At 44.1% G+C, this 25,725-nt stretch overlaps 1 long non-coding RNA gene across 31 annotated transcripts in view; it reads left to right on the top strand.

Moving 5' to 3' along the window:
• Nucleotides 1-25,725, top strand: part of LOC102902604 — a 122,411-nt gene that overhangs the window by 78,354 nt on the left and 18,332 nt on the right. For 28 of the 31 annotated variants that reach the window (XR_006598924.1, XR_006598909.1, XR_006598916.1 and 25 more), the window contains 2 exons: nucleotides 32-117; nucleotides 21,119-21,212. This is a non-coding gene — a long non-coding RNA (uncharacterized LOC102902604). The remainder of the gene's footprint in view (nucleotides 1-31; nucleotides 118-21,118; nucleotides 21,213-25,725) is intronic. The other 3 variants (XR_006598929.1, XR_006598931.1, XR_006598925.1) reach the window with 1 other exon arrangement.

Genomic DNA, 25,725 nt, shown 5'->3' with positions numbered 1-25,725 from the left:
AAAACATTTCTTTTTGGTTTTTTTTTTTTAGGGTGAGTCTGTCTAGCTGAAGACATCTACTGAAGAGAGTCCAGCTAATTACATGCAAGGATTAACTTCTCAAGGACTCAGAAAAAGGTCAGTTGGAAACGGTAAAGGCCTGAAAGATAGGATGGGTTAAGAAGATGGGCTCCAATGGCCTGGGCTCTTATTTTAACTTTCTTGCTGGGTGATGGTACACAAGTTAGCTTACCTCTCTGGGCCTTCTTGCTGGGTGATGTTAGGTGAGTTAGCTTGCCTCTCTGGGCTTCCGCTTTCTTCTCTATACAGTGAGGATTAAAGGAGGCAATCAATTCTATTAGAATCTATACTGATAGGAGCAGAAATATTTGTTTTGTTCTCCAGTGTACTCCAAGTGCCCAGAGAGGTTCTCTGCACATAGTAGGTGTTGGATGTTTACTGAATGACTAGCTTCCTTCCAGAGTGACGGAAAATATGTAAGCCTTTTTCTGAGTTCCCTTCTCAACTTTCTTCACATTCTCTCAAAGTGATGCTTCGTCGGAATATTCTTACTGTTCTCTAACAGTCAAATGGCCCCAGTATTTTGTTTACCGTGCCAGACCAACACTAGTGGCATAGTTAAAAGTCTAAACATTCCGTGGACTTTCACAGCCTCCAAAATGTTTATTGATTCAAAGAAAGTAGATGCAAATATTTGAAGCTTCAACCAAGTTTAGGCTTCTTTTTTTTTTTTTTTATTTTACTGTTTACAAAACAAGGTATTTTATGGATGTAATTTATACATCGAATAGAAGAGGGCTATTCCCAATATTATCTTTATCTTCTAGACATAAATAACAAACAACTCCAGTAATCAAAATTTACTACAATTGTAATAGATTTTGGCAGAGTTTATGGATCGCGTACCCTGCTAACATAACGCCGACTTCCAAGGATAGAGGCCAGGATTTTTAGTTTGGCTTTGTTAAGTGGAAAAAAAAAATCTACTACTGTATTTGTAGCTTTTACTACATTCAAGAGATTAATTTTCATAAATAAAATAGTTTATACCGGCTTCTAATCAGAAAGTTGAAATTATCTGAGGCAATGGAACCACTCAAAACTTGTATACTATGAAAATATTTCAATAATTAATGCATGCTTCATCTAGAGTAATTGACAGGAGGTCATAAACGTAATGGGCCATCTGTGTTTGATTTGTACGTGAAAATGCTTAAAGGGATAGGCAGGTAATTCAAGCTTCTCTGGCAAGGAAGATTTGTTCCAACTCCTCCAAGAAACAGAGCCATTTACTAGGGGGATTTGCTTTCTTCTTTCTTAAAGTCTTTTCCAGATTTCTGCTGGAGCTACACACTTCTCCTTGCTACTCATTCTCATGCAAGCATCTCCTTTAGAGTCGGTATATGTGGATCACAGCCATCCTCGACAATTCTACTTGGTTGTCCTGGCCTTTTCAACAGGAACTTGAAAGCCATATGTCTGATTAAAAAAAACAATACCAGAGGCTCACTCCAATGCTGTGACTTTACCACTGCTTTCGCTCAATCTGACCACTTCCAAAATTTATTTCGCAATTTTTCCTCTTCCGTCAGTTAACGAACCACCTTGCTTATATTTGTAAACAAAGAGGAATAGGGCCGCTAGGAACCTTAGCAGCATTTCTGTAATTCAGTCCTGTGGGGGTGGACCAGAATCACAATATTTCAAGGTGTAAAATGGTCTTGGTGAACATCAAAGGAGGTTCTAGAATTCTCTGCGCAAGGACACCAAAGAGCGTTGAATAATTGCCTAGAAGGCGGTCCTGAGATCCAGACCCACAAGTTCATCCAAGAGCACCTATTCAGCTGGCATTTACTGAGCATTTAGCATCTGCCACGTGTTGTGCTAAGTAAGCAATGATTATGCTGAAAGCCACGTTGTTTGATGGGTTGAACTAAACCAACAAGGTCCCTGCCTCATGGATCTTACGCTCTAGTAAGTGCAACTTTTTCCCTAGACATCTTATAGACACCACGAACGCCATGCTAGAAACCTAAATGTGCCACCTCCCCTAATTACCTCCCTTCTAAAAATCTGTTTCTCCTCCCGTATGCCCCAGTTTGGGAAAATGTGCCACCCAGTTGTTCCGGGCAAAAACCCAGGATTACCCTAGGCTCTTCTCTTCATCTTTCCTCTTCACCAGAGCAACCCACAAGCTCTGTCCGTGCTAACGACCTACCACTGTTTGACTCTGCTTCCTTTTTTCCATCCCTAATGGTAACACCCTTAATTAGGTTCTTTAAAAAAAAACTTTTTTTTAAAAATTTTTTTTTCAACGTTTATTTATTTTTGGGACAGAGAGAGACAGAGCATGAACGGGGGAGGGGCAGAGAGAGAGGGAGACACAGAATCGGAAACAGGCTCCAGGCTCTGAGCCATCAGCCCAGAGCCTGACGTGGGGCTCGAACTCCCGGACCGCGAGATCGTGACCTGGCTGAAGTCGGACGCTTAACCGACTGCGCCACCCAGGCGCCCCCCAAAAAAACTTTTTAAAAAAAAATATTTATTTATTTACTTTGAGACAGAGAGAAAACAAGCAGGGGAGGGGCAGAGAGAGAGAGAGGGAGGTGAGGATCCCAAGCAGTCTCCGTGCTGTCAGTGCAGAGCCTGATGCAGGGCTGGAACTCAACGGCCCGGGCCAAGAGATCATGAACTGAGCTGGTATCGAGTCGGACGCTTAACTGATGGAGCCACCCAGGTGCCCCACCCCCATCTTCATTCATACATATACATATGTAGGTATATATTTGTCTGGAATATTGCACCAGCCTCCAGTAATGCTTTCTTACCAATCTAGTTTTCATACTGTTGCCAGAATGGCATAGTCAACATACAATGTTAACATTATTCTGGCATTTCCTTGTCAAAGGTCCTTCCTGGGATGCCTGGGTGGCTCAGTCAGTAAAGCGCCGACTTTGGTCAGGGAATGATCTTGCAGTTTGTGAGTTCGAGCCCCATGACGCGCTCTGTGCCTAAAGCTCAGAGCCTGGAGCCTGCTTCGGATTCTGTGTCTCCTTCTCTCTCTGCCCCTCCCCTTCTCTCTCTCTCTCTTTCAAAGATAAATAACCTTTAAAAAAAAGTTTATCCTAAAAGGCCCTTGCTGCAAGAGTACTACAATTGCCTTGGAGACGAAACCCAAACTTTTTTTTTTTTTTAAATTTTTTTTTTCTCCACGTTTTTATTTATTTTTGGGACAGAGAGAGACAGAGCATGAACGGGGGAGGGGCAGAGAGAGAGGGAGACACAGAATCGGAAACAGGCTCCAGGCTCCGAGCCATCAGCCCAGAGCCTGACGCGGGGCTCGAACTCACGGACCGCGAGATCGTGACCTGGCTGAAGTCGGACGCCTAACCGACTGCGCCACCAGGCGCCCCGAAACCCAAACTTTTTAACGTGGCCAAAGGATGACTCTTGCAAATGTGGGCTGGGCCAGATTCTCCAGGGCCACCTCTTGCCACATATCCTGCTCTGTAGTCACAAGGAAGCGTGTCCCCTAACCACGATGGGACATTACTACCTTTGAATGTATAGCTCCCTCTCCCTGGAATCCTTGTGTCTTCACCCATCAAACTCAACTCAGACAGTTGATGCCTTTCTCTTCTACACAGCTGCCCTTTCTTGAAGCTTGCCTCGGTTATTAGTGGCTCCTATTGGAATATTCTGGATTCGCCTCTATGGTAGGTGGCATAGCACAGATCTGTCTCCCTGTCTCACAAGGTCACATGGGCCTGCGTATGGGAGATGTATTGAATAGAAGGTATTGAAGGATATTCATCATGTGCCCAGCCTTGAAGCTATGTCTGGTCTAACACGTAACAGGGTTGAAAGCCAATTCTCATATTTGTCTTTAAGTGGGACTGGCAAAAGACGGTCACTCTCTTCTTTCTCCCATCCTGTTATATTTGAAACCGATTGTTAAATCACTCCCAGCCTTCTCTTTTCCAGGCTAATTTTTCTCCTGTGTCTTTGGCTCTTGAGTACTTCTTTTTTTTTTTTTTTTTTTTTTTTTAATTTTTTTTTCAACGTTTATTTATTTTTGGGACAGAGAGAGACAGAGCATGAACGGGGGAGGGGCAGAGAGAGAGGGAGACACAGAGTCGGAAACAGGCTCCAGGCTCCGAGCCATCAGCCCAGAGCCTGACGTGGGGCTCGAACTCACGGAGTGCGAGATCGTGACCTGGCTGAAGTCGGACGCTTAACCGACTGCGCCACCCAGGCGCCCCAATACTTTTAACCGACACTCTTCAGGTTTTGCAAAAAGCTCTGAGAAAGATACAAGAAAAAAAAAATCAGTGCATTTTATTCCAGTTTTTGAAATACAGGAGAGTTTTTCAGTTCCACTATGGCATTCTACACAATGCCAATTGGCTAAATAAAAATTAAAAAAAAAAATCCCCCAAAATGCGAGGAAGATAGAGTATCTGGATGTTGAACTGAAAGTTTGGTTTTTCAGATACATTTTTGGTTTTGAGCAGCCACGATCCCTCTCTTTCTCTCCTGTAGAAGTCAACAAAATACCAGCTATCCTGATTTTTTTTTTTTTTTTATATTAGAAAGTGAGAGAGAGAAAGATGACGAGCCGGGGAGAGGGGCAGAGAGAAAGAGTGAACCTTAAGCAGGCTCTGCGCTCAGTGTGGAGCTCGACGCAGGGCTCAGTCCCACGACCCTGGCTGGGATGGTGACCTGGGCCCAAATCGGGAGTCGGACGCTCGACCGGCTGAGCCAGCCAGGTGCCCCACCCTTCTGATTTTTAATCAGAAAATATACATATAAAATATAAATTCAATAAAAAATCTAAATGCGGATCTTTACTATTTCCTGAACACGTGTTCATTTTCATTGATATATAAAGTGCACGTTCGGAATGGTACGAAAATGAGAACTTTATAATTTTTTTTTTCAACGTTTATTTATTTTTGGGACAGAGAGAGACAGAGCATGAATGGGGGAGGGGCAGAGAGAGAGAGGGAGACACAGAATCGGAAACAGGCTCCAGGCTCTGAGCCGTCAGCCCAGAGCCCGACGCAGGGCTCGAACTCACGGACCGCGAGATCGTGACCTGGCTGAAGTCGGACGCTTAACCGACTGTGCCACCCAGGCGCCCCCAAAAATGAGAACTTTAAAACCTGTTAATGAGCACGGTTAACTATATATTGAAGCATAAGGGTAGTTTGCAAAGGAGAACTCCAGTTATACCAGGAAGAAAATGCAGCAGGCGGGTAAGGAACCTGCATGTGTGATTGTTTCCAACACCGCTAAGGGCACTCAGCGTCCTGTGCTGTGTCAGATGTCCCCGGAAGGGGACACAGGAGCGTGATGTGGGTCAATCTTTGTTCCTTTTCTTGCACTGTGCTTATGCGGCTGATTTTGCCTTTAATGGGTAGGACTAGTTGTTCTTAACTCCCTGCTGATGATCTGAAGAATTTTAATGTATTTTTTTCTATGTATTCAGACACTAACCTCCTCCCTCCGCAATATTAAACAGCCCCCGACTTTGCCACCCAGATGTGTAGAGTTCAAAGCAAGTAACAGTGACAGGCCAGAGGCAACTCAGCCATCTATCAGACAAACGCACAGCCTGATGAGACAGAAGATTAAAAGCTTAAGTGGGGACAGTTTGAGCTGGTTGAGATAGGTGCAGCTGTGTTTTCCACCAGAATCTAGGTTCTTCTATTGTTTTTGATATTAAGAAAGCCATGTATACTTGTTACAGAGAAAACTTAGAATATGTAACGAGCAAAACTAAGAACATCCTTAAAATGAGTTTTCCTTTCCATTACAAACAGGCTGTTGTGGGGACGCCTGGGTGGCTCAGTCGGTTGAGCGTCCAACTTTGGCTCAGGTCATGAGCTCGCGGTTTGTGAGTTCCAGCCCCGCGTCGGGCTCTGTGCTGACAGCTCGGAGCCTGGAGCCTGTTTCAGATTCTGTGTCTCCCTCTCTCTCTGCCCCTTCCCCGCCCATGCTCTGTCTCTCTCTCCTTCAAAAATAAATAAACATTAAAAAAAAACAACAAATCAGCTGTTGTGATCCCATTCGTATATATCCTTTCAGTACATAAAATCGCATCCTGTTCCACATACACAGATCTATTTATTTGGTATTATTTTTATGGCTTCAAACGATTCCATTTTCTGGATTTACTAACGTGTATTTCACAATTCACTTTTATTAAACATTCCGGTCATTTCCTGTTTAAAATTATTTTTTAAGTTTATTAATTGTTGAGAGAGAGACAGAGAGAGTGAACAGGGGTGGGACAGAAAGAGAGGGAGAGAGAGAATCCCAAGCAGGCTCCGCACAGTCAGTATGGGGCCTGATGTGAGGCTCGAACTCACGAACCATGAGATCATGACCTGAGCCAAAACCAAGAGTTGGACACTTAGCTGACTGAGCCACCCAGGTGCTGCAACATTCAGGTCATTTCTAACTTTTCTCCCTGTCAACATATTGCTCTAAAATGTATGCAGTAAGACATCTTGATTGGTATAATCATCTCAAGAGGTTGATGTACTTGACTAAGAAACTATTGTTTGTTGAGAAGGCATATTGTGTGCTACAAATCAGTTCATGTATCTTTTTTAAAAAAATTTGGGGCCTATAGAAGACTGAGAATAAGATATGAATACATCAAGTTAACATGAGTCTTTAAGTTTTTAATGTTTGTTTATTTTTGAGAGAGAGACAGAGAGACAGAGCATGTATACAGGCAGAGAGAGAGGGAGACACAGGATCTGAAGCAGGCTCCAGGATCTGAGCTGTCAGCACAGAGCCCGATGTTGGGCTTGAACCCGTGAACCATGAGATCATGACCTAGCTGAAGTCGGATGCTTCACCTATTGAGCCACCCAGGTGCCCCAGCATGAGTCTTTATTTTAAAAACTTGGATGATATGCCTTGTGAACAAACCAGTTCAGTGTTTGAGAATGATAGGTAAAAAAATGTTTGGGGCACCTGGCTGGCTCAGTGAGAAGAACATGTGAATCTTGATCTTGAGGTCATGAGTTCAAACCCTACGTTAAGTGTAGAGATTACTTAAAATACATAAAAACTTGAAAAAGTGTTTAGAAAGTGGGGTGGATATTTTACAGTGATGTGGTTATAATAGGATAAGGAGTAGACTTTGGAGACCAATGGACAGGTGTTTGAATCTCAGCTTTCTGACTGGGCTGCTCATGACTCCTTGAGTCCAGACTGTATGTAGGTGGGAACACCTAACATTATACTTGGCAAGAGTTGGCATTCTTCTAAGTTGGTGGGAAGAAGTAGGGTCTCAGAACAAGAGGAGGGTGAATGGAAGGTGGGGAGGAGGAGAGGATAAGAGTGTGAAGGAGATACTAAAATGATTCTGTGTGCCTGAGAAATGGGGAGAGGATTTGGTATCGTCTCTGAGTGCAGTACTGGAACTGAACCCAATGATAGTGATGATGATGATGATGATGATGATGATGATGGTGGTGATGATGGTGATGATAATGGTGGTGATGGTGATGATGATGGTGGTGATGGTGGTGATGGTTGATGATGATGATGGTAGAATGGTGGTGATGATGGTGGTGACGGTGGTGATGATGATGATAATGACAGTGATGGTGATGATAATGGTGGTGATGGTGATGACGATGGTGGTGATGGTGGTGATGATGATGGTGATGATGGTGATGATAATGGTGGTGATGGTGGTGATGATGATGATGATGATGGTAGTGTAGTGGTGATGATGATGATGGTGATGATGATGGTGATGATAATAATGGTGGTGATGGCGATGATGATGGTGGCGATGGTTGATGATGATGATGATGGTAGTGTAGTGGTGATGGTGATGATGATGGTGATAATGGTGATGGTGATGATGATGATGATAATGGTGGTGATGATGATGATAATGGTGGTGACGGTGACAGCTAAAGTAGAGCATTTACATTAATGATGACGATACCAGCTCATACTTCCACAGCACTTTTTATGCCAAACAGGCTCTGTAAGTACTTTAAATATATTCACCATTTATTCCTCACCACACCCTATCGGACCTGGCTCCTCTGCTTGCTGGAAAGATTACATAGGTTAACATAGGTAAAACGCTTACAATAGTGCCATGAGTGTTTGTAGATAAAGTCCACCTTTCACTGAGACACAGAGAGGTTAAGCACTTTGTCTAAGGCCACACAGCTAGTCAATGGCAGGAGTGGGGTTAGAACCCAGCCATATGGCTGGAGCCCATGCTGCCTCGAAGAGATCTCTGGCCAATTGGGGCAGTGATAAGTTGCAGTTGCTCCTGCACTGACTTCGTTCCACCCACAAAATAAAAACAAAAGAGGTGTTTTCTTTCTCCACAAGAATGGCCCTGAATGCTGAAGTTTTCCAATCACGGGCGCTCAGTGGTCAGCTGGTGGTACCATTACTGCTGCGTCATTTCACCTCGTCTGACACACTCCATCCCTGTGGCCCTCTTTGGGGTGAATTGGGTGGGAAGGGCACTGTTTTGAGAGGATTGGTGGAACATTATTTAGCGAAGTGGAAACAAGATACAGACCCAGCCTGTAGAAATGTCACCATTATTGGGAAATGATTTAAACGTTCCTTAAATAATCATTGGTTCCAGGACCATTGAGTTAAGACTGAGCTAAGGTTCTCTGTTTCTTGTCCTTTCCCCAGCTCCTCTTCCCCTTACCTTGCTTCTGCCCCTCAACTGTTTACCACCTCAGTACCCTGCCCCGACTGAAATGATAATATTAATAACAATAATGCTGGGAACTCACAATTATGGAGCTCTTATTATGTGCCAGGCACGTTCATGCATTATCTCATTGAATCCTCATAAGAGCCCTCCGCGGAAGGAGCTATTTTTTTAAGACCTACTTTACATCGGAATAAATTGAGGTTCTGAGAAGGTACATCACTTAGCTGGTAAATGGATAAGGTGGAGTTAGAGCCCATCTCTATCTTGCTAAAATCTGATGCTAGATCTTCTCATCATCCAATGCACCAGAATCACCTGCACTGAGTGTCCATTTTTCCAGCATCACCTGATCCTTAAAAGGTAAATGGTAGGCGTACATAGATTTCCCCGAGTTAAATGCTCTAGCAAGTGTTTTTGCTTTCCACAACTTAAAAAATTTTCCATAACATTTTAATTCTACCATGGGCAAAAAGCTGTGCTGAGTACTCTGGGGACACAAAGAATTATTTAAAGAGGAAGATGTCCTAACCTTTGTGAGATATATATACATAAAATTTATAATACAAAGGTGGCAACTGTGGAGGTGTGATGTTCAGCTACAAAAGTGAAGTTATAATATATTATGAGTGGGATGCCTGGGTGCTCATTCGGTTGGGTATCTGACTTTGGCTTAGGTCCTGATCTCGTGGTTCCTGGGTCTGACCCCTGCATTTGGATCTGGGCTGACAGTTCAAGTCTGGAGCTTGCTTCAGATTCTGTATCTCCCTCTCTCTCTGCCCCTCCCCTGCTCATGCTCTGTCTCTCTCTCCCTCAAAAAAAAAAACATTAAAAATTTATAATATAGTGTGAGTATACACTTACTACATGAGACATCGAAGCAAACTTTATTCAGGAAATAACTTGTATCCCAAAATTGGGATCCCCTATTGTTTGACAAAATAAGGATTCAGAGTAAATTTTAGAAAACTCAAATCAAAAAGTAGCATAATAAAATAGGAATGTAGAAGGAGGGAATTAATAAGATAAAACCTAAAACTAATGAAATAGAAAACAAACATAAAAAGGGATATGTAAAATCAAAATTAGTTTCTTTGAAAGATTGTTGAACTAGATACACCCTTGACAAGCTCAATAAAGAGAAAGCAAGATAAATACGACATTATTAATGAATATAACCACAAAGATGGAGATAAGAAAACTTACTGGTAGATGTTATGTACAATTCTGTAGAAATAAATTTGGAAATCTAGAGGCAGTGGAAAATGCCGTGGTAAAAATAAAAATTCTTAAAGTAATTATTTTAAGAAACATGAATAGACCAATTATTGTAGAAGTGATTGGAAAGAAAAAGATCTATCACTAAAAAAGGCACCAGACCTAGACGGTTTTACAAGTGAATTCATTACATTATTTGTTTGTTTTTGTTTTGTTTTGTTTTGTTTAAACAGAGAGAGAGAGAGAGAGAGAGAGAGAGAGAGAGAATGAACGTGCAAGTGCAGGAAGGGCAGAGGGGGAGGAAGGGAGAGAATCTTAAGCAGGCTCCACACTCAGTGTGGAGCCCCATGTGGGATCTCATGACCATGAGATCATCACCTGAGCCAAAATCAAGAGCCAGACACTTAACCAACTGAACCACCCAGGCACCCCACATTACAGTTTTGAAAATCGATTGCAGTGTTATATAAAATCTATTCGACCATAAAAAGGAAAGATACTAAAATAATTTTCTGAAGACAGATTCTTAGGACAGTACAGAATTTGAATATCAATTTATATAAAGAATTATGTACAGAATATTAGCAAATCAAATCCATCAGTGTGTCAAAAGCATATGACACCATTACCAGATAGTCTATTGCCAGAATATAAGCATGTATCTTAACTCTTCCAATTTTACGTAAATTGTGGGAAGACTTCCAGTCACTTGTAATGGATGTGATGGTGGCCCATGAATTGTTAATGTCTAATTCTTAAATTTTGATTCTTGAATAGTTTGGAGATTGTAGGAGTGAGGCTGGGAGGGAAGGGGGACTTTGGGGGGAAAGAGAAGGAGTCATTTGGCTTTAGGCAAATGCATTAGTTATTTGTGCTGATTTATTTAATTTTTAAGTGATGCCAGTTGAAGAGGAATCATAAATAAAGAATGACCCCTTAAGGAATACCTACCATGTTCTAAACCCTTGGCTAGGTTCTCTGCCTATAATGTCTTTTAATGGTTTAGTCAGGTCTGGGTTAATATGCAAACAGGGCACATACATGCACACTCACACCAATGGAATGCCTTCTAGAAACATTCGTTCATAAAGGAACAAGAACAACGTGTCATTTTTTAAAAAGTTAGTTAATAGAAGGGCTTATACATAGAACATTATTATTGAAATAGGCCGCAAAGAAACACTTCAAATACTTTACTGACAGATGCCATTCACGAAGCAAGAGAGATGATAATTTTAACTGACATGTAAGTTCATAGATCCTGGCAATTATTTAGAAGCTCATTAAAATGGATGGGGCGCCTGGGTGGCTCAGTCGGTGAAGCATCTGACTTCGGCTCAGGTCACGATCTCATGGTTTGTGGGTTCGAGCCCCGTGTCGGGCTCTGTGCTGGCGGCTCGGAGCCTGGAGCCTGCTTTGGATTCTGTGTCTCCCTCTCTCTCTGCCCCTCCCTTGCTCATGCCATGTCTCTCTCTCTCTCTCTCTCTCTCTCAAAAATAAATAAATTAAAAAAAGCAAGAAACTCATTAAAATGGCTTTGCTGGTTGTAGCCATGGGGACACTAAGGCTCACGCTGCAAAGGCATCTTGGCTCACCCCGGTCTACTTAGGCAGCCTTAACAGGGTAAGTGTCCTCTTACCCTGTGGTAAGTGTATCACCTCTGAATGGAGAATTTTCTACTCCCGCAATCCCAGGGCTGAAGCTTTTCTTTTCTATCTAGCACAGCTGTCTCTGGAGACACTTGGGATCCTGGGGAGGTTGGTGGGTCCCAAGAGAAAGGAGGAAATCTCTGGGCGGGTTTTTGCCACAAAGCAGACTCCCAATTGTCCCTTTGAGAATGCTCTCGGCTTCGTTGGTCTCTGGCATTGCCTGGGGGATGATTTTGAGGTTTACCTCGAGAAAGGAGATTCTCCGCTACGGTTGTCTGCCCCGAAAACCTGGTGCCTTCCTATGGGGGAAGGATCACTCTTTCTCACGGTGCACAAGGGCAACAGAGCAGAGCTTTGGCTAAAAGATATGGCCAAGAGAATTTAAACAAAGCAAACTGTGGACACCTCAGACACGAGACTCGGTAACGTACCCAGTTGGAATGATAGCTATTAGGTCAGTGGCTGTATGTCTATCCTATAAACAAGGATTATAAAATTTCAACAGGGCTTTGCCTCCCAACAATTATGTCAGCAGCCAGTGATGATCACGAGACAGCTACCCTGTCTTTCTGCTTCATCACTTAAAGTGACAGTATCCAGCTTTCTTCTCCACATCTATCATACAGACACATTGATTTCCTTTCTGGGGAAACACATATTTCTTTTCTCCTGCTAAAAAGATAAATCTGACAGATTTTAATCAAATGTAGTTGTTCACAACTACAGGAATTCGTTCAGTGCCACATATGAAAACAAAAATACACTCACAGCGAAAGAAGGAGTTTTGGGCCGAGTTGATTCGAAGAACACACTTGTATTAAAACGTACACACACACACACACACACACACACACACACGGCAGTGAAGCCTAGGAGTTAGTTAATATTTTTCAAGATGGTATATCATTTGTCGTGACATCAGTAAATGCTGGTCTCCATTCACGTTTCCATTGAAACTATGCTGTCCAAATTCTCTGTTTAAACTCCAAGATGCTGGAGTATTGGGTCTTGGTCTTTAGAATGAAGTCTTTCCCAGGATGGAAGTTGTCTTTCAGATCATAGCGGTATGATCTAGAAAGATGGAGAATCTGCGTGTCTCTTATTCAACAATGAGTATTGTTGAGCCGGTATTTGGCTATGAGTTGGGTAACTATGCTATGAACTATTTCTACTATTTCATAATGTGTTTCATATGTATTGATCCTGAGTAGCTTTTGTTATTCTTTTCAGTGTGTCTAAGGAGCGCCAAGATGCCAAATATGTTTTTTCTCTTCTGTGTTAGACATTTAATAAGCTGATATTTTTTCTTAATTTTTTTTCATATAAAGAACTCTGTGGGAGAGACACTTAAAATCAACAAAGCTTGATGTTGTTTTACATATCATTCATTGAGTGATTCACTTCTTCTCTATAGGTTGTACACAAATGGATTTTTTCCAGACTTTTCTGAGGTTCATTCATTTTTGACACACACACACACACACACACACACAGAGTGTGAGCGGGGGAGAGTTAGAGAGAGAGGGAGACACAGAATCTGAGGCGGGCTCCGGGCTCTGAGCTGTCAGCACAGAGCCTGATGCGGGGCTGGAACCCACGAACCGTGAGATCATGACCTGAGCCGAAGTCGGACACCTAACTGAGCTGCCAGGTGCCCCAATACACAAACTGATTTTAAATGGCACTTTTCTAAATATGTGAATCTTTGGCATATGTTGTCTTTTCTTCTCAGTAAAGACATGCCCGAGGATGGAGAGATTGGCTGTCTCTTGTTCACACCTAGTGGCAATTTCCTGCCCAGAGGTCTTGGAAGAATATATCTTATTTCAGCTAATTTTGAGAAGTGACGAAAAAGAATCCGCATCATGAATGGAAATGTACAGATACGGTGTTCATTTACCATCGATCCAGTTCTGCCTTACAGAGTCCACTGTCTCTGTAAAGTTTTTTTTGTCCCGTCCTCATAATTTTGAATATTATATTAAGATACATGGCTCAAGAGTAATTGTATTTCAAAAGTAAAATATTGAAAGGACAGTTATTTTAATAATCCTACATATCATCATAGTGTGAGTATATGTATATATGTGTGTGTGTGTGTGTGTGTATTTATATGTATATATATGTGTGTGTGTGTGTGTGTGTGTGTGTGTATTTCACTGGGCAAAAATAGAGAACCTTATCTCTTCTAAATGTGAGCTTTAAAAACTTCCCTTAAGTGTGCTTCCATTGTCATTTCTAAGTTTGTGAAAATTACAAAACATCATTATTTATATGATAATGTGCCCTCTACATGAATTGCCCACAGTGCATTGTTGGGTTAACTTTGACAACCTCTTTGGTTTAAGAATAAGCTCACAACTCTGATATTTGTCTGTGATGTGCCATCTATCTATCTATCTATCTATCTATCTATAGATATATATATAGATATAGATTTTTTTTTCTGAAAAGCATAGGATGATCTGGGAAAAAGGGAAGAGTGGCTAAATCAGAAATTACCTTGCAAGAATAATATTAGAAGAGCTTGGCATTTATTTTTTATTTTTTTCTTCTTTTTTTATTTTTTATTTTTTTTTTCAACGTTTTTATTTATTTTTGGGACAGAGAGAGACAGAGCATGAACGGGGGAGGGGCAGAGAGAGAGGGAGACACAGAATCGGAAACAGGCTCCAGGCTCCGAGCCATCAACCCAGAGCCTGACGCGGGGCTCGAACTCACGGACCGCGAGATCGTGACCTGGCTGAAGTCGGACGCTTAACCGACTGCGCCACCCAGGCGCCCCAAAGAAGAGCTTGGCATTTAAATTGTAAGAGGGATAAATTAACTTCTTCAAGTAAAAAGAAAAGGAAGGCAGTAAAAGTGGGTGAACTCATTCACTTGGAACTCATGGTGTCCTCGCTAAGCCTCAGCCAAGAAATTGGCGGGTAAAGATTTGTCCCAATTTTCATCTGATGCTGGTGTCATTTGAAAGTTTCATCCAAAGTGAAAGGCCATCCTGACATAGGAAGTAGGTGATTGTTCTCCTGAAAGAATATTTGTGATGCCCCGCACCACAGCCACTAGAAGATACGAAGACAAGCACAAAATATTACCTAGATCATGATTTATACATGCTGAACACGCAGTAAACTCGCCACCCTCTTTGCCCCTACAGAAAATGCCACCGCCTAGCCAAAGCTCCAGCACAGTGTTTCGAAGCAGTATTTCTCAAAGTTTATTCTTATTTACAAAAGGAGCAATTCATTTTGTAGGACATTTCAAACTGGCAAATGGCCAACAACAATTTTGACCAAAGCCGGGTGCAAAAGGTACCGCAAAACCCAAAGCGGAAAGAGTATTTAGGAAAGATGAAAACAAAAGGGAAGATTATTCATCCTTCCATATGGCTTCTTAGAGCCATTCACAATTATGTATCGTTTATGGTAGTTTCTATAAAATTTTTTTTTTCCACTGAGAAGGCAGAAGACTGAATAAGTTTTGTGAACGCATCACAAAAGAAAGAGAAGAAATTCAGAATGACAATGGAATTTAGCTGATTGTTTGAGGCTCTGTGCGTGATAATGGCACTGTTAACCGGGAGAATGGAGACTGTGATCTCATTTGTTTTGCCAGAAAGGGATTTTAAGAACTTAACCAAAAATTAAAGTCTCTAGCGGGATGCACATAAACAGCGGCAGTCCTACCACAATTATGCATCTGATTGAAAAGGTAGAGTATGTCAGAAGTCTCAGAGCCGATGGTTGGCTTCGTAGCTTGTGTGCATGGAAATACACTCACGTCAAGGGACAGGAGGGGGTGCCTCTTGACTTTTAATTTTGGTTCAGGTCATGAGATCAAGCCCCACATCAGGCTCTGCACCGACAACGTGGGGTCGGCTTGGGATTCTCTTTCTCCCTGTCTTTCTGCCTCTCCCCTGCTCTCAAAATAAATAAACAAATAAACTTAAAAAAGAGAGAGAGGAGATAGTGTGGGGCTTTCTCGATATGTATTTAGATAAGTTCTTACTAGACACACTTAGACCCATATTGCCATGCCACCGATCCACGTCCTTGGCCTCTTATAATTAAACTGTAATATCTAGAGACATTTGGGGGCTAAGTGGGATTCCTGGAGCTTTCATACTTCATTCCCTAGCTGCCAGATGAAGACTTTTTTTTTGTTACACAATTCCAGTCAAATTGCAAGGCATTTTACTCGTCAAATTATTCGCAGATCTTCATACACAGCCCCACCCCCCAACACACAACTACTTGGCAAATTCCAATCTGTGTCTCCTTTTTTTTTTCTTTTTAAAGTAATCTCTACCCTCATCGTGGGACTCGAACTCATGACCCTGAGATCAAGAGTAGCATGCTCTGCCGACTGAGCCAGCCAGGTGCCCTCCTCCAATCTTGTGTCTTAAAGATGAATTTTTCATAACCTCTTTACTTGCGCCGACGTTCCATTTGTGTTGGGAATAATTCTTGGAGCCCTTTCGAAATCCTTAAAACGGGGCGGTCAAAGCGTGGCAAGGCCTTACGAACCTTGGACGTGAAAAGACCCTAGACTGAGTTTCAGTGTGGCCAGAATAGGTGTTGGATCTCCGACACGTCACTGACACTTGTCAGCCTCAACTTTCCCCTACGGAAGATGAGAACCACAGTTCCTACCTCGTGGAAATTGCGTGTGCTAACGTAGCTGACGTATTGAAGACATTAACGTAGAACTTGCTGGATCACAGCTCATGGGGGACAGAAGTAGAAAGTGGGAGAGAAGGCCTGGTGGCTTTGCGACCCCTCTCTATCATCGCCACCCTGTCCCTTCTGCCCGTTTTTATCAACAGTGCTGTAAACATGGGCATCAGACAGATTCTCGCGTGTTCTCCTTGTTTCTGCCGGACACACTCCCCGTGCATCTTGTCAGGGACCACTCTAAATCTGGAACCTCAGAACCTGAAGAAATGAAGTCTTCTCTCAAAAAGTGCGGCGTCAACAGAGGAAGTCGCTCTTGGCGTTCCATTTGGTGAAGTGCCATCCTGATGCAATGCACGACACTCTGGAGGCTGCACGTAGTGGATCCCGCCTCCGAAGGGCCCAGCCCGCCCCGGGATTAGTCACTTGGCTATCTCGCCGGGCAGCTAGTAATTCAGAGATAATCATGTTACCCAAGATGCCATTTAATCTGTATTTGGCATATCTTGAGTTTTCATCTTCATTAATAGAGCCATCAAAGTTTTCATTGGGCCTGACTGGTATTGGGAGCACTAGTGATTCACCCGGGGGGGGGGGCGGGGGGTTGCAGTTTGCATGGAGAAACTCTGCTTGCCAGATGGCTGCTGTTAATCTGCTTGCATCAGGAGTGTGTGTGTGTGTGTCTGTGTGTGTGCACGCACGCGCGCGCGTGCGTGGAGGGGGAGGCTAAGCTCTCCTGGTCCCCAGCCAGTAGGACTGTCCCTCACCTCTGATTACACATCGCTGCCGGCCAAGCCTAGGAAACCTGGTCTCTTGTGGCAGGGTGGGCTCGCCACTCCCTCCTGACTTGAAGGGAGCTTGAGGGAGTGGGTGCCGGACAAAGGGAAGGCCTTGCTGCCTCCAGCCTAGGCCATCCAATCAAAAGATTCCTGTGGAAGGCAGTATAGTACAATGGAAGGGTGCTAACCTGGGAGTCAGAGAAACTTGGCTTTAAACCCTGACTCTATACTTAACTGGCGACGTGAAGTTACACACATCGCGTAACCTCTTGGAGCCTCAGACTCTCCCCTTTACGTGATATGCACCTGATGGCGTCACCCTGGTAGGTTTCCCACAAAGGAGTCAGAACCGGGGAGCCGGATGGAGACCCATCCTTTAGTCCCATGACCTGACTGTCCCACGTCTGAGTGTAGAGCCCGGGGAAGCTCTGATCAGGTCCCCGTGGGGAGGCTGGATGAAGAGGCTCATCGCAGTGTTGTTTGTGGTAATGAGGGTGATGGAATGTCAGGGTTCATCAGGGAGCAGGACAGATAACGGGATGCCAAGGAGGCTTCTCGCGCAACACCATAGAACCGCGTGAAGTGATAGAGGTGAATCTTAAAGACCGTGCTGGGAAAGAGAGAAAGAAGGAAAGAAGGAGGAAGGGAAGAAAGAAAGAAAGGAAAAGAAAGAAAGAAAGAGGAAAGAAAGAAAGAGAAAGAAAGAAGGAAGAAGAGAGAGAAAGAGAAAGAAAGAAAGAGAAAGAAAGAGAGAAAGAAAGAAGGAAAAGAGAGAGTGGGGGAGGGAAGGGAGGGAGAAAGGAAGGAAGGAAGACAAAACAAAGTCTGTGGATATCATTCGTATCAACTGAAAACACACTCAGACAGAACAAGAGAATACTACGTGTCTTATGAAGACACAGACATATTCCAGGATATCGTCAAACCTGATACTAGCTTTTATGGAATGGGGGGTAGGAAAATGGCAGGGGGAAGGGGATACACACACGTGCAGTGATAATGAGTTGAGGAGTATGACTTACTCAATGTTCTGCCCCTGGGTCTGAAAGAGAAAGAAAAGGTGACGGAAAAGTTACGGGAAGGGAGAGGATTTAAGAAGAGTGGTGCTTTGGGGGCTTCAGGGCAGGCACCTGTCTGGCTGTGGAAGGCTCTCCATGAGGGTCTCTTTCTCTCTCCGCCGAGGGTGGGGTTCAGAAGGCTTAGGAAACACGTGACGGGAGAATGAAGCCGAAGGGCCTGAGATACTCATTTGCTCTTCTCTGAATTCTCAATCTCCACAGACCCTGAACTGCCCGAAGGCAGTTCTCTCATTTTTCCAGAATTCTCATTACAGACTCAATTTCTGTGGCTCGGTCACCGTAGAGTTTTACGAAGGTGTGGTGCTCATTCTTGTAAAACCAGTTGAGAATTTCCTGGATCCCCAACCCTCAGCCCCTGCGTAGAAGTGTCCTGTTCTAATCAATGAGACCTTTGTGTGCAGTGGGGCCGAAGGATGTGACTGTGTGAGAGAGAACCACAGGAAAACTCCCATCGTTTCTCTAGGGTCTGAAAAAAAAAAATCGTAAGTGTGTAACGGGGCACCCTGGGTAGCCTCCTTTTGTTAATTTATGAATTGGAAGACAAAGGTGGATTTATTGGAAGAGTATAATTAAGTGTCACTATGGTACGGATCATAATTATGACCAATATAATAAAGCAGGGGGAGAAACAACTTCCCTCCTGAATGGCATCACGCGTAGTAAGCCTTGCCGTCCTCAAAGCTCTGTGTTCGTTTCCTTTAAATATAACAAATAAGGCAGGCATAAAATAACGTGATCTGTAAAGGAAGGAGGGGTGATCCTTAATCCACTTCCTGCCTTAGAAGCGAACGTTTTGAGATAAGATTGAAGATAAAACCCAGCAAGATACCTCTGGGCAGAGAGGCCTCTCTTGTGTCAAACTTCTGGATATGACCAGCATCCCCTGCTTTCTCCTCTTTTCTTCCCTTCCTCCCCGGCCCCCTTCTCTGTTAGCCGGTCGGATTCTTATCCCTCTGAAGGTGATGATTTGTTCGAGAAGGGGTGTATGATCCAGGCTAAGCCAGTTCAAGGCTTCCCTGGGACTTCGGCTGGTGACAGAAAGGAGCAAGGGCTCTCCTATCCGGAACAGCCATAGGTAATCCCATAACCGCTGCCAAAGAGAGCCTGGCTGAGAAGGAAGCCAGTGAAGACGACAGGGCAGAGCTGGGCAGCCTCCAGAGTGGGATGAATCTAAGACATCTCACCCGAGTGCCTGTGCTCAGCCATGCTGGAACCCCGAGTTCTCTAGACCCTTCGCTTCTGTCAACTAATTAGCTCCTCCTTTAGCTTTGAGCTGGTGGAGTTTTCGTCCTTTGCACGCCCAGGATTTCTGAGCACTGGGCCAAGAAAGTAAGGTAAATGCTGCCTCACCGGGGAGCGTGTGCTCATTTAGCAAACATTGAGCGGATGCTTGCTCTGTGCCAGAGAGACCCCTTGCGTAGCAAAATCGCATCTTATACACGTCGTTTTTCGCATGACAGGAACACAACTGCCATGTGTGAATTCAACTCTGTGTGAATTCAACTTTGTGTGTGTGTGTGGGGGGGGTGGGTGTAGTTGTATGTGTATCCCTTTTCTTCAATGACTACACGGTAATATGACCATCTGTTGGGTTACCTGGGTGGGGCACACCACACGGTGGCCCAATTCGTGAATTCTCTGCCAACGCCTCGGTTGGCATGAGGGCGCCAAGAACTACTTTCGTGCTCGTAGGCTGATGGGCTGTGTGACCTTGGGCAATTTGCTTAACTTCTCTGAGCTCTCCGTGTTTCTCTGTAGAGTGGAGAGAATAATATTCTGTGTATCAACTGACGGTTGTTAGTAGCAAACAAACAACTTCGTGTAGAGTGCTTAGCATAGTGGCTGGCACAGAATGAAATCACTCAGGGGGTGCCCGGGTGGCTCAGCTGGCTAAGCGTCTGACTCGATTTCGGCTCAGGTCGTGATCTCACAGTCGTGAGATCGAGCCCCACGTAGGGCTCGGGCTCTGAGCGGGCTGTGGCGTCCTCTTAAGGTTCTCCCTCTCCCCCTTCCTCTATCCCTCTTGCACTCACGCTCTCACTTGCCTCTGTCTCTCTCAAAAAAAGAGAATCATTCAGTAAATGATAGCCATTGCTAATGTTCTCATTACCACAGTCCTCATCACCTTCATGATGAAGGAAGCTGGGACGGAAGTCTGAATACTTTGCACGCATACAGGGCTTTGGCGACCATTCACAAAGTACCGTCTCATCCGATTTGATACAGTGAGCCCACCGCCACGCAATATCCATTTCACATTCTGGCTTCTCGCGAGTTGACAAGAGCGATTTTTTTCGAAGGTTTCCATGATCTTTGGCAAGATCCGCTGAGTCTACTATCAAATATAAGGGGCTGAGAAATGCATTTGTTTGGGCAAAAACTTAAAAAGAAAGAAGGAAAGAAAGAAAGAAAGAAAACATTTCTAGGACAAATGTGGCCCGGCACTAAGTATCTTGAATCAAGGCTGGAGTTTAACTGCTTAATAAAACTTCGGTTGCAATTGTTATACCTGTGAAGACCTGGTCGGGGGAGACAAAGTGGTGTTTTGACAAGAACGGCTTTTTCTTTCCTCTAATACATCACTGCTATCAAACAGGAAAGTTTGAAGCCAACTCTTTTTTAACTTCTTTGCTCACTGGTCATTTAAAATAGTCTTAAAGTTTGGACCTCGTGAAAGACTGTGTGTGTTTCATGTTACCAACATGAGCAGATTGTTGAATGTGACGCATTTAAATGTTTTCTTTGTAGCATGTTTTTCACAAAGGCACGCTTTCAAAATGCTAAAATACGGACCCGTTGTCAGATCGCTCGGTTCTTTGCACAGGAAGATGCTTTTGGATTAACAACGGGGCAAAAATCCTTAATTGTGTGGTCGAAGCGAACGCCACGCTTTTGACCCCACGCACCTTTCTAGAATAAGAAAAGGCCTTGATTTACTAATTGAGCAAAACTTGCTCACAATTCTATTTTTGTTTGTCTGTTTGTTCTTGTTTTGGAGCAGGGTGTTGTTTTATCCAGTTCAGGGAAGACACGGCTTCTTCATCAACTGCTAAGGTGACGGTGATGCTGCGGAAAGAAGTCATACAGGTTTACAGGTACAAATTCTAATGATCTCTTGCCTCAAAAACCAAGAACGAACCAACAGGCATATAAGGCAAAACTGTCTTGGGTATTTCGATTATTTCCTCTTGCTCAGAGCTCCCGCCAGAAGTTGGAAGAAAGACTGAATTCAGACTTCTTCTCCTCTGTTTGGGTTGTCCCGTTACTGGGTGACTTCTGATGTTGCAACACGAGTGTTTTTCATTCTAAACCATTGATTGCTGATTGATTCCGCACCCAGATTCTCCGAGTAGTTTATCGAGAGCAATCACTTCTGCATCCTTCATTGTGCATCACAAGGTGCATGCCGAATTGTAGACTTCCGTATTAACACCCACGATTAAGGACAGCAATCGTTAAATGAAGATGAGTCACAACATTTAGGTTTTATGAATTCTTGATGCGTTTTGAAAGACAGGGAGCGGGGTTCTCCTAATGCTTGAGCAATGGCTTAGTAGTAAATTAGGCATCCTTAGAAGCTATACGAAGATAATGTTGCAAAAGTTTTTGGTAATATGCGGAAGCGGTATGTTAGCGTCGGTGGACAGCCTGTCCCAGAGAAAGGAGCCACAGGGACAGGCTACCCCCATTCAGCTTCACACGGTCAACGAGCATTTTAGGTAACTTACTGCCAAGAGTTCCGTTAGCGATTCTCAAATTTTACATTTAAACTTAGCAAATATTACTCCTATGTTTCACAGGTGGGTCATATGTGGTCAGCTGGATATTCCATACGCATGGGAACCTGGGGGGGTGCCTGGGTGGCTCAGTCGGTTAAGCGTCGTGCTCTTGACTGCGGCTCAGGGGATGAGGTCCCCATCATGGGATCGAGCCTCGTGTCGAGCTCCTCGCTGGGCATGGAGCCTGCTTGGGGTTCGCTCTCTCTCTCTCTCTCTACCTCTTTCTCTCTCTCTCCCAAAATAAATACATGAACGTTATAAAGAAACTCAAAGGGAACCTGGATATTTGTAGGTCTCCCTTAGCTGTGGGCATGCATAAGGTCGAATTAGCCTTAATCAGCTCTTGAGAGCCTCTCTTGGACACCACAGGACCTCCTGTGCCTGCCTGGTCCCTTCCATCACTCCATCTGGGCTCCACTGGGCTCGGCAGTTCTCCCCTGCAGCTCAGCACGGAGTGTCAGAGTCACTGTGAGTGGAGTGTGTGTGGGGCGGGGAGGTCCTTCTGCCTGTGTGTCCCACTTTATCACTTCAGCCCGGAGGCAGTGGCAGTTTGGACCGGAGTCTCCCTGTGGCTTTCATCCAAATAGACCCTGCCTCTTCCTGCAGTGTCTCTCTCATGCGTCAGACTGAGTTTCCAGCCCTGGGAAAACAGCACCCTTCTCCACGTACCTGGCTTTTCCTGCCTTCACGGACGTCTGTTCTCCAAAATTTTTCTCTGTTAGTCCAAACCCCCAACAACATGGGACATGCACTCATTCAAATAAGTGGGATAACAAGACAGGGGGGTTGTGGCCCCCCCCCCAAGTCTCAGCACAGACAATGCTACTGTTAGTATATTTTATTTTTAATGGATCATTTTGGAAGATGGCCTGAGTATAGTGGCAACTTGGGCCCAAAGGATAAACAGACCCGGGCTTTTCATAAAAAGCTTCTTTTGTGATTTTGTGGCTATGACTATAGTAGATGCTAAAGAAACTTACTTTTAGTAGATAACAGAAAGTGAACGGGAATTTAAAGAAATCTGCGAAAGATCAAAATAAGACGCTTGCCGTGATGGTTTCGCGGGCTGGTTCAGATATCAAAGCGACAGAGTGCTCAGGAATCAGTGACTTCTGCATGATATTTGCATAGAGAGAACTTTGAAAAGGTTACAGTTCTTTTCTCCTTTCATATTTACTCTGTGCTAAGGTTAGAGGATCTCGCTGGCAATGCTGCTGATGCTATTTTTGCAAACTCCGACTCAGTGTTTAAATGTAGCAGGATGGAAAATTCGAGCTACCGCAATAATAAATACATCTGACATCCTTGTAACTTCCAAGCTGTACTACGCCTGAGAGTCGCGAAGGCTGGTTTTTTGCCTTGAACTCTGAAGTAAGAAAGAAACTTTGGTTTATACATTCAGAGATTTTTGTCTTTGCACTTACTGCGAAGTCAGATGTAGATATAATCCACTTTAAGCACTTTGGGCAAAATGCCAAATATGCCTGTTTTTTGATAAGGCGGAAGAAAAAAAAATCCCAACTTTGTGTCAACACAAATCCTTTACACCGCGTTGCGGTGTGTGACTTCTGTCGGTCAAGCTGGGATCTGGGCCATCTTTCTGATCCATTTTAGTTATGCCTGATTCTTTTTTTTTTTTTTCAATTTTTTTTTTCAACGTTTATTTATTTTTGGGACAGAGAGAGACAGAGCATGAACGGGGGAGGGGCAGAGAGAGAGAGGGAGACACAGAATCGGAAACAAGCTCCCGGCTCCGAGCCATCAGCCCAGAGCCTGACGTGGGGCTTGAACTCACGGACCGCGAGATCGTGACCTGGCTGAAGTCGGACGCTTAACCGACTGCGCCACCCAGGCCCCCCAGTTATGCCTGATTCTAAATTGAGTTATACAGAATTGAACTTACCAGGACCTGGTTTCCATATTCTTTATTCCTCCCTTCTAGAGATGGAAAATTTTATATGCCGATTTCAGTGAAATGATCTAAGGGTGTTGAGAATCAGAGATGATTTCAGTTGTGCTTCGGCGTGGCCTATATTGGACTCCTTTGCAGAGATATTCGGTAGCAGAATGATGTTGTGTCTATGCGTGCGTATTTTTTCAACTGCCGATGCTTAGATGTGTAAACTAGACTGTGAGTGCCCCGAAGGGCAGGGTTGTGTGGGGGTGTTCATTTTGTTAGCCCTGTGACACCTGGTGGAAGGCCTTTGAGAAAAAAAAAAGCCCGTTTATGATCATATAGTCTTTATATTCCCGAAGATATCTGTCTGTGACTCTTCTTACAACCATGTGGCGGTCAAGAGTTAGACGCTCAACCAACTGAGCCTTACAATCCTTATTTCTTTTTTTTTTTTTTAATTTTAACTTATTTTTGAGAGAAAGAGAGAGAGAAAGCATGGGTGAGGGAGGGGCAAGGAGAGAAGGAGAGAATCCCAAGCAGGCCCCACACTGTCAGCGCAGAGCCCCTCGCTGGGCTCGAACTCACAAACCATGAGATTATGACCTGCGCCGAAATCAAGAGTTGGATGCGTAACCAACTGAGCCACCCAGGTGCCCCACAGTCATTATTTCACAGATGATAAACTTGAGCTTCAGAGAGAACCATTTGTGATTCCCTCGATGTCTTTTACTCCACTTTTCTTGAGCCATTTTACAGTGAGTGGAAGGAACGTCACTGGACAAGGGTGATGGGGAGAGGGCTGCTGGGAAATGGTATGTCTGAATTCCTGTGTCAGGTTGGTGGCAGTTGATAGAAGCCTTCCTGCAGACCACAGGACTTCTCCATCGCTGCGGGCACCTCCCGTCCTGGACTGGAGGGAGCATCAAACCATATTCTCAACAGCCGCGAGCAAACCTCAGCATGGTTGGCGGTGAGGTTTTTAAACGGAAGTTAGTGGAAATCCATCTCTGGCTGGAAAGTGGTCTCCAAGGTGCCTGCGGTGTGTTTTTCCTTAAGCTGCAGGGTCAGTCTTGGAGTTGCTGGACCATCTTCACCTCATTTTTACTTGGTCTTGCTCATTGTAGACCGAGTTATCACTCAGCTAGACAGGAGGTCGTACTGGGAATGGGTCGACAGCGAAAACAGGACCGGTCGGGCACGTGCTACCTTGTATCTTTGGGTTACAACTATTTATAAAACAAAATATGAAAACTAGAACTCTCAGAGTGCCAGTGAGAGACTTAACGTTCAGGCAAGTCTCGCACGTAATTCTGGGTTGGACAGTGTAACAATTTGGCTTGCCCCGTGGCAGTGTGCTATGGGCTAATACATTTCCATCCAATTCAACAAATGGTTTAATGAGCACCCGTTACAGCAACCTGTCAGGCGGCTGTGGGACAAGGTGGGAAGTGACAGGTGCACTGTCCTTGTCTTCATGGAACGTGTAAGTTTAGTGGGAATAGAGGAGAAGAAGGGAATGAAGGTTGGGTTCATGTGATGAAAGAACAGCCCCATGAAGTGGGGTTATCTTTTTCAGAGAGGTGGGTGTGCTGGAATTTTCTGCTTATTTCAGACTTTAGATTGCCTGAACTTTTTTGTTGGTTTATTTATTTATTTTGAGAGAGAGAGAGAGGGAGAGGGAGAACGGGGAGGGACAGAGGGAGGGAGACAGAGAATCCCGAACAGACTCCACACTGTCAGCATAGAGCCTGATGCAGGGGCTCAATCCCAGAAACCCTGAATGGTGAGATCGTGACCTGAGCCAAAATCAAGAGTCAGATGCTCAACCACTGGAGCCACCCAGGCGCCCCTAGATGGACTGAACTTCTTAATGCCCTCACAGGTAGGCTCTGGTCTTAGTAGCTATAAAATCTTGTGAAAGTTTCCTGACCT

This window comes from Felis catus, chromosome B3 (assembly GCF_018350175.1).
Source record: "Felis catus isolate Fca126 chromosome B3, F.catus_Fca126_mat1.0, whole genome shotgun sequence".
NCBI classification, from domain to species: domain Eukaryota; kingdom Metazoa; phylum Chordata; class Mammalia; order Carnivora; family Felidae; genus Felis; species Felis catus.
The sequence above is the reverse complement of the archived record's forward strand: the minus strand, read 5'-3'. Positions and strand labels throughout refer to the sequence as shown.